Below are 14,523 nucleotides of genomic sequence, written 5' to 3'. Positions count from 1 at the left end.
CATCATTCCCTGCTCTGCCTCAGCTTTTCAGTTGAATCCCATTTTAATTCCCCATCCCCAATAGAGGGAAGCCTGCACTAAGCAGGAATGGCAAGATCAGAGTCTGAAAGAGTACAATCAATGCAGTAAACAGAGAGGCAGGATTAGAGGTCGGATCTCAGAGTTACATCTTGCAGTCCTTACCCAGAATTGCAATAATGTAAACAAAATCTTTCCAAGAATAAAGAGTGCAGGATTTAGTGCCAATTTGGAAAGACCTACCCTTTCTGGGCCCTCAGTCTGATGTCCAAGTAAAGTTTTGGGGTTTTTTTCAAAGTCCTTACATTTACATGCTTAATGATGAGACCTGGCCTCCATGGAACTGGTGGCAGCCATACTGGGATGTTTCTCTTACTGGTGTTTTCCCTGACCTTACCTTGTGCTGATGTCTCATTCCTGTTTCTGTGCTTTGAAGGTGTTCCTGGATGCACTTGGATGGCAGCAGTCAGTAGGGTAATAAACTCTGATAGATGTATTCTGATAAAACCCATATATTCAGATTGTAAGAATTAGATACATCACAAGGGTTGTATCGTGTAAGGTGGCAGTTCCACAAAGTGTCAAACTGGGCTCTGTGATTCAAAGAACACGTTTATGTGGCAGCCTCATGAAGTGGAGTAGATTTGAAAAAGCAACTGAAAATATGCAGTACTGAGAGAAACCAGCATTTATGTAAAGTACCTATCGTTGTCAAAGTGTGGTGTAGTGGCTAGAACAGAAAATGGGAGTCAAACAGTCTAGGGTTTATTTTTGGCTCAGGCATATCTGTACTGAAGTCAAATTAATTGGAGCTAAATACAGAAGTCTCTCCTTATTCAGGATTTTTGATCCACTTTCAGAACTCTGTTAGAGATATGTGCTGTTTTATTTTTCTAGAGGATGATCTAAAAGCATGGAAGGAAATTGCTACATTTTGTATTAATGTATGCAAGTTTTTTCCATAAGCACGTGAGTTAGCATGAGATGTATGACTTCTGTGCTGGGAGGGATAAATGTGTGGAAATCTATAGCTATTGCCAGGTGCCAGTCTTAATCAGAAATCTGTTGGCTTCACTGAAATTTTGCATAGATATTTTCCCCTGTCAGGTGACCTACTTAAGTAGAAGAATACTGTATAACAGTCTTACAGACATTTCTGGGCAGAGAGTCCCTGTTCGGCAGAGTAGAAGTGCAGGACAAAAAGACGTATTTTCATTTATTGGTACATTTTCATTAATTTAAATTTTAAAAAAAATTGAATAAAGGAAGTTTAAATATTTTGAATGTGACTTTTGCTTGTTAAAAAGATTCTTTAAAGAACCAAACCAAAATAATCTGATGTCTCCAGGGGAATGCCTGCATAGTGAGGTATCCCAAAAAGGTATGCCAGTGAACTCCTGGGGAGTTCTTTTGAAGAAGTTCAGCCTCCTGGACAGTGAGTTTATCTCTGAGACATTGTTTACAGGAAGTGTCATGGTTTGGCTGTCCCTATAGCATACTGTGCAGGGGGTAGCAGATATATCCTTAGAGATTACCACAGGAGAGGATGTTGTAGTTCCCTTTTGTTCCAACTTGCTTCCAAATTGAGACAGTTGCTCAAATGTACTCCTAAGAGTGAGACAAGAGACAGTGTAAGCATATGGGCAGTGGGTTCTGCAGAGACATGATTTGACAGTGGTTTCATCTTTCTGGGCTGGCTCAGGCCTCTGCTGCACTGAGTGTTCTCTCTGTCTGCACAGAGCTGGGCATGTTCCCTTTGAGGATCAGTACCTCATAGAAGTAGGACCTAATCACCCAACCCAGTACTTGCAATGCACAGTCCTGAAATAATTCACAGAAAAAAAGTGTTGTATAACAGGATGTGTTACTATCTTGATCACCTGATGAGAAAAAAAAAGCAGAGCTAACAGAGGAGAGGGAGACACCGGTTTGGTTGCCTGTGTTGCCATCTCCTGCTGGCAGCAGAGCAGGATGGGCACAGGACTAAGCGCAGCCACAGGTGGTTTGGCCATTCTGGTTTGTGTAATGGCCAAGGCCTGGGTACACCCGGGACCATGTTCATTTCTGTGCAGGACAGTGCCCCTAGACAAGCATCTTGTGAGATGAGCATTCTGCTGTAACTGCCCTCCCTTCTCACAAGCGCTGTCAGAGGGGAGAGAAGCAAACGTTCAGGCAGGGCTGTAAGATGTCACTTTTGAAAGTACCTGAAGGCTGAAGCAACACTAACTTCACTGAAAGTCATTTAAAAGTCAAGGAGACTTGGGCTTTTAAATCTTTCTAGTGCTTTTCTTACAAGTTAGCATCAGTACTTGAAAATCTAATCTATTAGCTGTGCCTCCATTGCACCATCCATCTGAGGATCTCTAATCAAAGCTATAAATATCTATAAATCTGTAATACCTTATGAATTCTCTATATTGACTTGAATTTTGGGATGTTTACTGTATGAATGTATTGATTTAGGTTAACAGGAAAAATAACCCAGTCAGTAATAAAAGCTGATGGTAAAGCAGCCCAATTCAGGTGGGTGACAGGCAAGACTGGAGAGATTCAGCAGGCAAAGGCCAGCAAGTCAGTCTGAGTGGCTTGTGGGGCCAGTCCATCTTCTCCTCGCTGGGACAAGGGGGAGTCCAAGGGAGACCTACTGAGGGGAGAGCAGTGTGTCCTGAATCAGGTGTAATCATGTTACCATCAGGTGACACAAGGTACACCCGTCTGCTCTTCTTTAACTTGCTGTTAAGCAACACCTCGGATTTAAAGGCACTGACAGAAGTCCAGTAGAGTCCTTGCAGATGGTTAGGTAAATAGGGCTCACTCTCAAGGTCCTGCTTCTCATAGCAGGGCTGCCTGTCCCGGTAGGAGCAGCTGCAGGATTGTGCCCTGGGAAAAAGAGTGATGCCTCATACCCCAGGGAGGTGCAGTCAGAACAGCAGAGGTGTCGCTCACTGCAGCACACTTCTGGGGGAAAATGACCATGGGTTATCCAGTGCAACAAGCTGGTATGGACCTGTACCGTGTTGCCTGAAGCCATTCTGTAGACTGCAGGGAAAAATATTAGTGATCTGCAGGAAAAGCCAGACTCCCTGACATGGATGTAACATTAGGCTTAGCTGCAAGACCAGAAGCAGTAGAATTTGTAACCTGAGTATCTTTTCTGGTTGAGCTCCTTGGGATATTAACTCGGGTTGTTCTAACTCAATTCTTTAATCCTTGTGGTTTATAAAGCAAAAGAGCTTTCTTTCTCTGTTAATGTCTAGTATATTACTTTCTTGTTTTAAATAAAGCTCCTGCTCTATTTTTGAGTAACATAATGAGTGAAAAATGACTTTATTCATCCTGGTGGCAGGACAGCAATTTGTTACACTGCCAGCTAGAGGACCTGGATCAGAAACAAATTTGGGTTCCCAGGCTCTATGCCAGAAGAGCTGAGACATATTTTTGAGGTGATGTACTTGGACTCTAGGGGGAGATTGTTGACTGAACTGAGCTGCTTTCACAAACATCCTGCCAGCTGAGCCCTGACACACTGCTGGTCTTTGCCTCAAATGGTCAAGTCCCCTGCCCCACACTGTGCACTGCGGCTAGAAACTGCTCCCAGGAGCTGGAAGTGCAGGTGAAGAATGCAGGATGCTTGCAGCAGAAATTAAGTTCATGCTTTCACACTTACTTATCACTTATTATTCCACTGATCCAAGCTCAAGGATCATGTACAATGATGACTGAGGGTTGCTGGGGGGGGGGGGGGGGGGGGGGTGTTGCCCTTTTCACGTGGGGCCAGAGCTGAAACTTGAGCAAGGCCATTGCTTCCCACATGACCACCCCAGACTTGACCTAGTTCCACTTCACCCTTTGAAAGCACTCCCTCTCTGTTACTTCCCTGTAGCCCTTCCTACCATGCTCCATGGTGCTTCCTCATCTCCCAGACCATTTCCACCTTGGCCATGCTCCTGATATCTTAGGCAGATGCAAGGTGGAAGCTGGAGGCACGGACTTCTAGTGGAGCAGCCCTGAGAAGTTTGGTAGCTCTGAAGCTGCAGCTTTTTTAAAGGACTGAACCTGCTTAGGGCCTGATCTCTTTCAGTTACTGTTTGTGTGAGGCAGCATCTTCCAGCTGCTGTTCTCTTCATGGATAAAGATATTGTCAGCTGGAATGATCTGCTTCCACATTTTGTATAGACATATTAAGTGCTTGGAAAAGCTCCAGGTACTTCAAGTGAGACTGTAATGGGAAAACCTACAGGCTGAGACTACAAGGGTGAACATATTGTTAGGACTATTTTATAAAAAAAAACCCCTCCTTTTTCTTTTATCTGGGTAGACACAATACTGATAATTATGACTGTATGATTAGATGGTCATTGATAGGTATGTTTATGTATTATTTTCTGATGTTTATGTATACCTGTAGTTATTTCAGAGGGTGAAATACAGGTTGTTAGTAGCACTGTTGGAGCAGTAGGAAGGTACTATAAAATCAAGAGAAGTCTGCATAGACCTGAGTCACGTGTCCTAGATATACAATAATTACCATAATACACAAGGAATGGGGTTTTCAAGCAAAGCTATGAGGTGACATGTTTAAAGCAAAGGAAGAATTTTTTTCACACAGTCAATAGTTAAAGCATGGAACTTCTTGCTACAGGCTGCTGTTGATGCAGAAGCTTACAGGAACCTTTTTGAAAGTTGATAGGAAAAAAGTATCTTTGGGTTTACAGCATACCCCAACATCTGACTGCATCTTTAGCTTCAGCTTTTAAGCAGTAGGTCTCTGGAAGTACAGAAGAATGCTTCAGAGTATCACTGTGCATTTGCCCTGTTCTTCCTTAGGACATGGCTGGAACAAGGATGTGGCCAAGAGGAGCTTTGCTCTGACTGGCTTCTTCACCTCTTACAGTAAGCATTAAATGGAGTTATGTGACAGGGAGGTAAGGAAGAAATAAAGATAGAGAGTTGGATGCTGATTAGCACTGGCATAAATCCAAGGATGCAATCAAATAGTGCACAAAGCCACAGAGCACTGGGGTACCTGAGGACAACTTCAGCCCAGCTCCCTAAGGACTCTGCAGGCACCAGCATCACACTTCCTGCTCAGTAAGGCAAGCACAGGCATAAATTTCCACCTGGCCAATTTCAAGATCTTATTCCATCTGTCCAACCTATGAAAGAAGAAATGGCTCAAGGGGAACCCATTAACTTCAGTGAGGACCTCTTTTGGGTACTGATGGCTAAAATCCTAGTCTTGAACAGAGTTGAGCACACACTTGCCGTGGTGTGTGCATTCACACACACAAATACATCTATCACCAAGGGCCCAGTTGCAGACTCACACCTAACATGTCAGTGCAGCATGTCTCTAGCACCCTAAATCTGATGTGCATGTATAGGAATTCTGAGTCAACCCTGGCTGTGTACAAGAAGTATGCAAGACCAGAGCTGTAGCAGAAGAAGAGGTAGGAAGTTACTGATGGCAGTGCTTGTTTCAGCCCATTTGTTTTGCCTTCTCCATTTTTGTACAGGTTGTGACAATGGACAGAAATACATAAAAGTAAGGGCAGTGTGTGTATTCTCTGGCCTCATCTGGTCAACACATACAGATTTTCTCACTCAGCAAAGTGACTACCCTGTAATCACTGGAGCTTATAAATCATGGCCTTCTTTTTTTTTGTTGGGACATTTGTGTGGTAACGGATGAGCAGAGGGGCAATTTCTTTCATAAGGAGTTGAGTATTATGCAATTTAAAGGGGCCACAGTTCTTCCTGTTTGTTGAATCTATGAGTTTTTTGCTTTGTGAACACCTGAATTTTCTACTTGCAGGTAAGAAATACCTACAGTTTGTTGTAGTAATACAACCAAAGCACAGAGTAGCCCAGCGTTCCCCACAGACTGGCATATGCTGGGATCTTAAGAGCTATGAGGTTATGTTGTTTGGAGAGCCAAAAGGAAGGAAGAGTAGCAGGACCAGTTTTCCAGTAGAGATAACAGCCACAGAATGGCTTTGAGTTGAGATGCATTTGCCCTGGTACCCAGCATAATTCCGCTGCCCTCACCTCAGCAGCATCAGCTGGCCCCAAAGTGGTGTCGGCGTTACCCAGTGCTGCCTGTGTGCCCTACCCATGGCACGCCAGTCTCGCAGGAGTTTGCAGAGACTGGGATCTGAGGAACCCTCGCAGGTGACCTCTTAGGTCAAAGCCATCCAGGGCACTCTGAGCAAGAGTAGTGGCATTGACCAGTCAATAGATTCACCGACACTTGTAGCCAAGTTTTGATTTTGTTGCACTCAGTTAAAAGCTGTCCTGCCGGTTTGTTTGCTGATCCTCCCCCAGATCTGGCATTCCTGTGATTATGTAGCCAGCTGTAGTTTGTTATTATTTAGACCGAACCATGCCTTGGGCAAAACTGACATCACTGCTCGGCCTCATTAGGGAAATGAGGAGCAGGGTGTGGGGAGCTGGCTGCAGGAGGTGCCACTGTTTCCCACCGCTGAACTGGGAGGTGAACACCCCTTGCCAGGCAGGTTAGTGGGGTCTGTGGTTTCAATGTAGTCCTTTGCCACCACCCTGTAGTTACAGGAGGGGTCGGAGGCTCACTAGGTGGAATGCCTTGGTTTCAGCTGGGATAGAGTTAATTTCTTCCTAGCAGCCGGTAGAGGTCTGTGTTTTGGATTTAATATGAAAATGATATTGATAAGACACTGATGTTTTAGGTGTTGCAGTGCTTACCCTAAGTCAAGGATATTTCAGTTTCTTGTGTTCTGACAGTGAGCAGGTCCAGAAATAAACTGGAAGGGAGCACAGCCAGGATAGGTGACCCAAACTGGCCAAAGGGATATTCCACGCCATCAAACGTCATGCTCAGTGTGGGGGGAGATAGGTGCCAGGGGCTGATCACTGCAGGGGTACGGGCTGCACATCAGTCAGCAGGTGGTGAGCAATTGTATTGTACATCACTTGTTCATCTGTTATTATTACTATTATTATTACCTTTATTTCAGTCATTAAATTGTTCTTAACTCTTGAGCGTTATCTTTTTCTAGTTTACCTTCCCATTCCAAGTGGGACTGGGGAGCGGTGAGTAAGTGGCTGTGTGGGACTTAGCTGCTGACTGGGGTTAAAACACAACAGCTTTTGAAAAGTCAACATGCATGCTATATGATTTAGGCTGTTCCATTGCTGTCTTGTGTTTGCTTTTTTCTAACCACCATTTTAAAGAGCAGTTACTAACGGGGCAACATGGTTTCTATGCATCTCTGGTAATTCCAGAATCATGGATTTAAATAAATGAAGACTAATCACATAGTTGTCGGTAGGTGATAAAGTCCCTGTCTTCAAATAGTGAAGAATTTCTTCGTCTGCTTAGTTACATTGACAGTTTGGAAGAAAGAGAGTGATTAGTGAAATCTGGAATAATTATTTCATTTGCAAACTTCTTTTGCTAACCATTTTTCTTTTCTTGTGTTTAAATATCACCTTGATGTTGCCTTATGTCTCCCATACTTTACCTTACTTTATATCCTACTGGACTTTAGCTATGTAATTCCTGGCTTTCCCTTTTATCTCGTTGTTCCCGACCTTTGGAGTTGATTGTGTAACCAGAGGTGTAAGTTACGTTTTCCCACTAAAGATCAGACATGTCATATAAGACATTCTCTTCAATGTCACTCTGTAGTTCACTCTGTCTTGCTAGTTCAACCTGCAACAAGTTACTAAAGTTAACTTATAAATAGCGTGAGTAATTTATCTGATGAAGAAAAGTACTGTTTGAAGAGAGTAAATGCCTGTTCCAGCCACCACAGCAGCAAGCTCCACCACTTGTGCTGTTAGCATCCAACCATTATCTGCCTCTTATTTCATCCTAAACAGGATAACAAAAGCATTCTTACAAATGGACTGTTTCTAAACATATCAGAAGCTTTCTTGGATCAGCACCTAAGAAATAAAACTGTGGGGTTTTTTAAAGACCTCAGTTTTTATTTTGGCACAAATTATAGATGTTCACGGAAATATCAGTAAGTGTAAGCTCTGGAGATGGGCTGCTTCTCATTACACATGCATGTGCTATTGTCTTCCTACTTCTTTAGACCTGGCCTTCATTTTGAGGTCAGACTTTAATTTCTGAAGAATGTAATTTAAAGCTATGTATAGTGCTTTGTGATTACCTGGAACTACTAAAGAAAAAGACTTGGCAGTGGCAAAATAAATATGTAGGAGCTGTAGCTGCCTTAACTCTGCAGAGGTAGTAAAAAAGAAGGTCTAAACATTTGAGTGATTTTAACAAGGGGGCAGAAGTGAAGTGTCTGTTGCATTGCAAAAAGTTTTACAGGCAGAAGTTGACAACGCAGGAGGCTCCTGCTCCCTGTATTTAAAGTTTACTTTGCCATTTGTCTTGAGTGGGTTCGGTGTTGTAGTGAATAATTTATAGGCAGTATGAATGAGCTCATTAGTCACCTTTTCAGAGTTTAAGTGAGTTTTGTGGTTGTCATTACATGGGTCTTCTGTTCATAGGCATGACAAAAGGACTGCTCGGCGGCTGCCTGTGCTGGCACAGCCCCGACTGGCCTGTCTGCTGCTGAAACCCCAGCTCTGCTGCCCAGCAGTGGTCCAATAACCTGCAGGGCCTTTTCCAGGGATAGCTTATTTCTTTTTTATTCATGTGGTGTTTGGTTTGATATTGTGTTGTTTTTATGTTGGCAGTGTTTTTGTTGTGAAAAAGAATATTGAAGATTATGTAACAGGTGATGTGGAAAAAGTAAAACCCCCTATTTGCATACAAGCAATAAAAGTGACTTTTCTCCTCAAATGTTCTAAAAATTTTTGTTACAGCCTGTCTTGATTTTGGCTGTGATGGAGTTAATTTTCTTCCTAGTAGCTGATACAATGCTGTGGTTTGGATTTATTATGGGAATGACATTGGTAACACGCTGCTGGTTTAGTTGTTGCTGTGCAGTGCTTAGCCCAAGTCAAAGGCTTTTCAGTTTCCCATGCTCTGCTGGCAAGCAGGTGCACAAGAAGCTGAGAGAGAGCACAGCCGGGACAGCTGACTGCAACTGGCCAAAGGGATAATCCATATCAAAGAGCATCATGGCCAGTAGATAAACTGGGGGAGTTGGCTGCAAAGGGCTGATCACTGCAGGGGTATGGGCTGGGCATCGCTCAGCAGGTGCAATTGTATTGTCCATCATTTTTTTTGTCCATCTTGGGATTTGTTTCTCTCTCTGTCCCCCTCTCTCGTATCTTCCTTTTCACTACTACTATTAATGTAATATTGTGCTTTATTTCATTTATTAAGCTGTTCTTATCTCACCTCACAGGTTTTATGTTTTTGTGATTCTCCTTCTCATTCCACCAGGGGTGGGAGGAGTGAGTAAGCACATGCATAATACTTAGTTACTGGCTGGGCTTGAACCACAACATAGCTATAACATGTTTTTGTCCTTGAAATGCTTATGGAAGTGCTAAACTGTGCTGGAACTAGCTGAACCTAGGAAAAGGTCTTAACTATCAATGTTTACAAGACTGCAGATTGAAAGAGAAAAACATTCACAAGATCATTTCATAGTGCTTCAGCAGCTGAGGCCCACCCCATCCTTGTGGCATGCCTGTGAGAAAGCTGTGGAATGTGAAATTTGCCTGCAAAAAGTCTGTGAGGTGCCCAGCTGCACCATACCTCCCGAATCACTGCAGCTGCTCACTGAAGTTACCTGTTGCCATAAAGACTGGGCAGTGCCCAAAGGCCTGGCAGAATTTAATGTCCCAGTGAATAAGTCAGTCCATTACAATAATGCACTCTTGTCACTGTAGAGAAGCCAAAAGCTGCTTGCAGGGAAGCCCATCTCACAGGACATGACTGTAGCAGCCAGGGGAGTGGTTCTTTTGCCACAGAAGTTGTTGCTGGGATGTGAGTACTTGAGCTGTGCTGTTTTGCTATGCCAGCTTTCCTCCTTCCTACCAAAATCTTGATTACCTGCTCTGCCTGATGGCTGCTCTCCAGTTCAGCCTTGGAGGCCACCTCACTTGTGGCTGTGGAGGGGAACATAGGACAAGAAAGAACCTTTCTGCAGGTGGTACTGACTCTTTTTAGTCCTTCCACTGCTGTTTTTCATTTCCTTCCGTTCCTTACTCTGTGGTGCTTTTGGTGGGCTGGTCTGTAGCACTAAAAACACACCAAGGATAGAAATCTGCTTATTCATTTTATGGCACTGAGCATGTTTCCCACAACCTGCACTCTCTTAGCATCTTTTTGCAGACACAATTGTAGGTCAGCACAGCCACGCTTGTGCTTTATCCCTGCACCACCTCATACAGGCTCTCATAGTTGTCTCTGCATTGTTGCAGTTTGGGAATCTGAATTTCACAGGATTTCCTCCGGGAACAGTGTTCAAGAAATGTACAGGAAGAGTAGAGCCAAGTAGTAAGTAGAGGAAAGGACCCTGGAATATCCTGTGCTACAAAAAGCTGGGAAACAAGCTGGGACTCACACAAGTATAGTTGTGGCTAGGAAATGCACCTAGCACAAGCAAATGGTCAGAGAATAATTGCCTTCTGGCTCACAGCAGTAGTGATGGTAAACTATGTTCAGTGTCAGTTGCCAAGAACTTCAGTTGATGAGGTGTGAACAGAAACTTCATTACCTGTGAGGTCCTGTTGCAAACTGAATTTTGCATGCATAGATACACAAATAAAAGACAAATTCATAAAATAATCAATGCAAAGTGAAGAGTTTGTATTCAGGAAAGCTGAGGCAGAATTTGAGATATTGGCTTGAAATAATTTTCTCTTAGTTTTAGAAATTCTACTTGGCAATGCAGTTTGGGAGCTTTATAAAAAGAACATGGTTTTCCAGTGTCATTTTCCCCGAAACTTCTGATCTTTACTTGTTTGCAATGTTGATTGCTGCTTCTCCTCCACACTGCTTTTGAGAAGACAAATACAGTTGATATCTGGTTCTGCTGATGACTTGTAAGTTTAATTTCACCTGCCAAGTGGTGAATACTGATGTTGAGATAGTGCCAGGCCACATCTTGTGGCATTACACCTTTACAACAGATAGCAGAGTTCGAGTACCAAACTCCAGAACAGTTCTTTAATTTTTCAGCCTCTTTAAACACTGCAACTGTACTAGAAATACTGGCTTGTATTACAGTTAATGTATCAACTGAGTTAGGTGAGTTCAGACCATATAGCAGAAGACTCCAGTAAAGATATGTTTATCCCAGTGACATTTTGCTTTCCACTGACTAGGCTATTAAAATAAGCTTCACTGGCAGAAGCTTCCCTTTCCCAGTACGAGCTAGGTTTGTACTTGGGGTCCTTGTATGTTGGGTAATTACACTGTGAAAGCGTCTCTCATATGGACCCATTTTAACAAATATACGTAGGACAAATGAGTATGCATGATGCTCTCCCCTCACCACACTCATGCATAGAAACACAACTGCTGGTAGCTTCTCAGCTGTATATAACTTTAGTACTAAGTGTACTCATTTTCCTAGAAACTGCAAGCATTACTACAATAACATTGTAAATGTGCATACATTAATTTGTAAAGGAGCTATTTAATAAAAATGGTGGATTTTATTGGAAGAAATTAATTTTATTTTAGCCTGTGAAACAGAAATGCTGTAGATAGTTTTGTTTACTCACACTTCTGACAAAGCTTTGTATTGGTGCTCCTTTTCTCACAGATTCAGTTCTGTTTCTGTTGGGTTTTGCCTGCTGGGGAAAATGAGAACTTGAAGACTAATTAAATGCAAGGCTGGGAAAATGCTTTGTAAATCTGATTCCATGTTCTCAAGTGAATGAGCAAAAGATGGATCTATTGGTAAGCTGGAGTAAGCTGGGCCTTCACTGCATGTGCAGCTTATTGCTTAGTGCTTGCTGTGGGTGAAGAAAGGGGAGGGCATGCTTGCAAAAGCCATGGGACTGGCAGGCAGGGTATGACTGCACTGAGAGCAGCTGGGAAGCCAGAGTTGCTCTCTTTCAGGGCAGCAGGTCACTGTTTGTCAGCCCATTAGGTGTGTTACCTCTGTATAGGGCAGAGACTCTAGCTGTTCTGGTACTGTTCCAGGAATTCAGACACAGCTGTTTCTCTGCCCCAAAAGCAGGCATAGTGCAAAAAACAAAAACAGGCTGGTCTGCTGTGGTTAAAAATAAAGAAGTGTTGATACTGCAGGAGAAGAATGCTGAGAACAGGAGTTGTGAAAGAGGAAATGGAGAAACACATACTGTATTCATGATTTAGTTTCTGTAAGTTCTTGGAAGTGTTCAATGTGCTTGTGCTCTGTACAGGATTAAATCCATTGCCTCAGAGAAAACAGAAGATTAGAAATATCAAGGCTGATGGGGACACACCAGTCATTCTGCATGGGGAAGAGCTGACACAAAATGAGATGGTCAGTGTACAGGTGTCAGGGCCTGAGCTGTGTCCCACACTGAGGCTTTGATCACTAGAGTCAGCAGCCCTGTCCACATCACTCTTTGAAAAGTACATCAGGACCCTTAAGAATTAGGAGGTTTTTTTTTTTTTTTTTACAGCTGCATGTGTAATTCTAAATCCTAATGAGCAAACTTTGCTGGCAAACTTGCAACAAACTTCAGGGAAGAAATCTGACTCTGATGTAATGAGAATAAACATTGACAAGGACACCGGTCGATAAAGACATGGTAGTGGGAGACGAAGTTAGAAGACAGGCTTAAAGGTGAAGATAGATAGTGCAGGACTGTTGAAGTGTGGCAGGTGAGGCCAGAAGGCAGAAAGTAGAAGTATTTAGCAAGGTCATGTGACATGGTGTCCTGCTTTTGACTGGAACAGTAGTGCTGTATTTTTGGATTCACTATGAGAATTAATTTGTTATCACACTGATGTTTTAGTTGTTGCTGTGCAGTGCTTGCCCTAAGCCAAGGACTTTTCAGTTTCCTGTGCTCTGACAGTGAGCGGTGCACAAGAAGCCAGGAGGGAGCATGGCCAGGACAGGGGACCTGAACTGGCCAAAGGTATTTTCCAAGCCATACAGCATCATGCCCAGTACATAAACTGTGGGGGAATTGGCCAGGAGGGGCCCATTACTTCTTAGGGATGAGCATGGCATCAGTCAGCAGGTGGTGAGCAAATGTATTGTGTATTATTTGTTCCTCTTGGATGTTATTCCTCTTTCTGTCTTGTATCATTTCTGTCATCATCTTCATCATCATCGTCTTCTATTTTGTTTGAATCATGAAACTATTCCTATCTCAACCCATGAGTTAAGGGTTTTTTTGTTTGTTTTTTTATTCTGATTCCTCACTGCGTGTGCGTCGTGGGGGGAGCAAGTGACTGTGTGGTATTTAGTCGCTATCTGGGGTTAAACCACAACACATGGTCATAATACTAGCAAAGAAAGATTTTCCCAGCAGAGAGGGGGGAAGATGAGCCTGTGAGCCCATGACCCTTGCTGTGCTTGTGTGCTTGATAGCTTGTGGGAAATTTTCAGGGATTCCAATCTAGAGGAGGATAAGAGATAAAGGAGTATAGGGAGATGGCTGGAAATCCTCATTAAATAAGATACTGCAACATCTGCAGTTGGTATTCTGAAATCTGAGTGGAAAGATTAGACTGTTGTATATTAGCCCACAAGGCTAAAGTGCAGCTCTGCACTGTTGGAACTTCTAACCAGCCCTCAGTACGGCAAGTACTTTGGTCTTGATGTACAAACAGTTTAATCTGTCAGAGTTGCAAATCTTATGCTAAATTAATTAGTATTATTGCTGTCTCAGAAATGGGGAAATCAACACCCTAATAAATTTGGGGGCTTGCCTGAGATTACAGTGAGTAGTTACTTGATGGCCATACATTAGTTGTTCTGCTGCTGCTGTAGTCTCTAAGTCAGCAGTTAATGTTCCTTCAATGGAGCTGCATGAGACTGTGTGCTCCTTTCTTAAATTAATTGTATTCGGTATTCCAGTGAAGAGTCAGAAGTTGGGGAACAGTCTTCCTAAGAGGCAAGATAGTGTTTACCTTGTTGCTGGTATTCTAGTGCCCTGCAAGTCAGCAGCTCCAGTTTCTGTTGAGCTCAGGGGTAAGTGGGAGCCAGGGAGAGGCTGCCCCACACTGCCTCTCATGGGGCACCTCAGCAGGGAGCACCTGCCAGCCCTCCGACCCAGCAGGCAGTCTGCCCCCCTGCTCTCCTAACCTTCTATGCCACCTGCCTGTGCTTGGTCATGCCGGCTTTTCTGTCTACACAGCAAGTATCTCACAGTGGCCCTTTGTTGTAGTTTAAGGCCCGGCGATGCGGAAGATTTCGGGATGTAGCAGAAAGTTAGCAAAAACCCCTCTCTGTTAGGATAGTAAAACCTCCTGTAATTGGCCAATAGCACTTAGGTGTGACGTGAGCAGATGGGAGTAACACAATGACCCTAAGTTATAAATTGTCAAATTCCCCTGCAATAAACGCCATTGCTTCGCCATCCATCATATTGATGTCTTATGGGTAGATTGGCCAGGGTGGCCCGGGAGAGAGGCCACGGGCTGGC

The 14,523-nt window shown here is 43.4% G+C and overlaps 1 protein-coding gene across 5 annotated transcripts in view; it reads left to right on the top strand.

Moving 5' to 3' along the window:
• FOXN3 (forkhead box N3) overlaps positions 1-14,523 on the top strand; it is a 211,311-nt gene that overhangs the window by 55,970 nt on the left and 140,818 nt on the right. The window contains exon 1 of one of the 5 annotated variants that reach the window (XM_088057354.1): positions 6,420-6,533. The exons of the other annotated variants lie outside the window; for them this stretch is intronic. The gene's annotated coding sequence lies outside the window, so the exon portion shown is untranslated. Of the gene's footprint in view, positions 1-6,419; positions 6,534-14,523 lie in introns of those variants that run through there. 5 annotated transcript variants of the gene reach the window in all.

The sequence above is a fragment of the Pseudopodoces humilis genome, chromosome 7 (genome assembly GCF_049639895.1).
Source record: "Pseudopodoces humilis isolate 2021_Gansu_Grassland_sample_001 chromosome 7, ASM4963989v1, whole genome shotgun sequence".
In the NCBI taxonomy this organism is placed as follows: domain Eukaryota; kingdom Metazoa; phylum Chordata; class Aves; order Passeriformes; family Paridae; genus Pseudopodoces; species Pseudopodoces humilis.
This window is presented reverse-complemented; position numbering and strand designations above follow the sequence as displayed.